The following is a 3,155-nucleotide window of genomic DNA, read 5'->3' as shown; positions in this document are numbered from 1 at the left end:
TGTGTATTGAGGTAAATGTGTTCTGAGATAAATGTGCTTTGAGATAAAGTATTTGTCTCTTAGATTTTTTTTTTTTTTTTTAGTTCTGAACTGTAAGAGAGCTGAAGTGCTAAACATTTTATACCAAAATGCTTAGTCTGACAGCGTGACAGTTCACATTTTTAGTTCAATGAAAAAAGTACGTTAAGTAATATTTTCAAAACAATGAAATTTCTAGATATAAGCTCATACAGTTATAAAATCGTGTACAGTCCGCAAAAAAAAAAAAAAAAAAAAAAAACGAATCACCCTGAATAACTTTCATTCTAATAATCGGATTTTCACGAACTAACTGTCAATCTTAATGGTTCAGGGGGGGGGGGTGACTTCAAATATGCTAATTAATTAGTGCTAACTATTAGTTAAGTTACGAAATCAGACAGAAAAACGTACTTTCTCTGAATAAACATTTATTGTTTTTTACATATTTGGAATCCTAACACTTAAAATAGAAATTTCGAAAAAATTAGTCGGAAATTGGATCGCAATAAAGATTTATATATATGGCGAAAGTTTAAAAATATGGCAAATTACCTAGCCATAGAAGGGGAAATAACTGATTACAACCATAAAGAAACTGAATGAATGACAAGACGGGAAAACATTAGTGCTTTTCGCTGCTAAGCCACCAAAAAAAAATTTCTTGTTGCTTTCTGGTTAAAAGAAACAGATTGTTATTGTTTTTTTTAATCTCCCTTGAAAAGGAAATTTAAATCATTTAATAAATTATTTTTGATTCCTCAAGATTTTAGAATTTTGACGTTGAACTTTCTATCTGATATTATTTATTATTTTAAAGCTGTTTTAGCGTCATTTGTATGACAATTTTGATTTAAAACTAAATTTTTATAAGTTCTTATTAAATTTATGAAGAGTTGTAGGGTTAATTGCTTTTGCAACTCACTTCGAGTTTCTTAGGAAAGGAAAAAGAATGATAAAGCAAAGGTGGACCTGAAAAAAGATAGCTATTCTGATGCATAATCACAAGATTTTATAAAATTCACGGTATTTATTTTCGATAAAATTGTAAAACTTAGTAAATGTTATACGGCATTTTAAAAGTATTTTGATATATATATATATATCTATATTAAATAAATACAAAATAAAACGAAGAAAATTAAGAAAAACAGTTTTATTTATTGCGCCTAAGCTGCAAGTAAGTAGAACTCATAAAATAAGTTCAAAATGCAGAGAAAACATGGGAAAAATTACAGAACAATAAAAAAAGGAAGAAAAAAAGAAAAATAATGATAAAAATAAAATAACATGAAACCGGAAAAAAAATTCTAAAAATATCCGGGAAATAAAAGATATAATATTTTCATCAGCTCACACGATTATATCCGTAAAAAAGAGTGCTTTCTAATATTGTATCAATATAGCCAAAGCAAAATATATCAATACAATAGTGTGAGAAGCACTCAAAAAATTTTTACGAAAAAGTTACAACAAATAAAATGGAACACAATAAGTAAAAATATCACGTTAAAACAGAAAATTAAATATAAAGAAAAAACAGAATAAAACATAATCTATAAAGAAAGTAGCGAATTCAAATGAACTTACATGAACGTGAAATTTTTCAAGAATGATTTAAAATATTTTCGAAGCAAGATTGCCAGATTACAAAATATGAAACCAAAAGCGAAAATTGAGGTAAATGAAGAGATTTTGTATTAAAGTGAGTTCGTACTTTGCAGTACTGAAGTGCGTTTGATGTGTTAGTAACCAAAGATGAGCCCGAAAATGGATGTGCGCAAGGTAATATTACACTGGATAATTTACAGAAGTTGATAATTAATAATTTTAGAAAATTAATATTTATGTAAGAAAAAAAATAGAAACGCGAAAGAAACATGAATTGCTTGTTTCGCACACAATTTTAGCCACGGATTTGCCCGAAATTGATTTGCGCGTGAAAAAATTATATAAATTAACAAAGAAATTTTTATATAAATAAATGTTATTATAATGCTTTTTAAATTTATTATTCTGTTTTTGTCGGTGAAAATAGTAACTTCGTTAAGTCATGAAAAGTTCTTGGAATTAGACATGAAAAGTCACATGAATTTGAAAATCTGAAATGTAGCAGATACCCTACCCTGTATTAAGGAAAATAAAATATTTCATTCGAAATCTCTCTTCTTATTCAACATTATTTCATTTTATACTTTGCAGAATATTAAAACGGTGCTGAGATCAAGGAGGTATGTAAATGGGAAAATATATTAAAATGCATATTTAAGTTCAGAACCTTATTTCGTGACACTTGTTAACCAAGGTGCTGTAATGCATTTCAACCAAAAGAACTAATTCGTTCTGTTTAAAACTATCCCTATCACACGACTTTTATTTCCGAATGTCACATACCTCCTTTAACTACATATCTGTACTCCTTCAACTACGATCAAAATAAAACTTTATTTTAAGGAGCAGGTCAAGAATTTGCACTTCAAAAGATTTGCAAATGATATTAAGTAAACTTAGTTTGCAGTAAAAAGAGTTGATGTTATTTACACACTCCCTTCGTTAGTTCTTTAAAAAATATAATTTAAAAAAATTAAAAGAAAATTCGGTTTATAATACCCTTAATTAAACAAGAGTAACAATTGTTACAGTTTTTACAATACTTTTTTAACTCTGACAATCTTTTCATGAGATAACTTCTTTTGCCAACGATTTTGTCCCTTTTTTTTTGTTAGTTAAAACAAGCTTACGCATTCTTGTAATTTTTATATTTGAAATTTCAATGTCGAAAAACATGTATGAAGTGGCCCCTAGTCCAAAGAATCTAAGTTAAATAGTTGTAAGGCCGATTATTTTGAAAACAATTAACTACTCCGGATCAATGAAACAATTATAAATGAATCATTAATATTCTTGTTTTTTTATTACGAAATATTAGGAGAAATTTGAATTCATAATTTCTTCAAAACGTGTGTTAAAACTATTATTATAAGTTAATTAAGTAGAAAAAAGTCAAATGGAGGAAAAGATCAATTTTTGAGATGATTCTAAAAACAACACGTTTTTCGAGTCTTTTTACACTTTTTCATTTTAGTAGTTGTATTGTTTAACAAAACAAGGCATATCGAACATTTTCCTGACATAGC

This window comes from Parasteatoda tepidariorum, chromosome 2 (genome assembly GCF_982258835.1).
Source record: "Parasteatoda tepidariorum strain Cologne lab strain chromosome 2, Ptep-v5.0, whole genome shotgun sequence".
NCBI classification, from domain to species: Eukaryota; Metazoa; Arthropoda; class Arachnida; order Araneae; family Theridiidae; genus Parasteatoda; species Parasteatoda tepidariorum.
Note: the sequence above shows the minus strand (reverse complement) of the source record.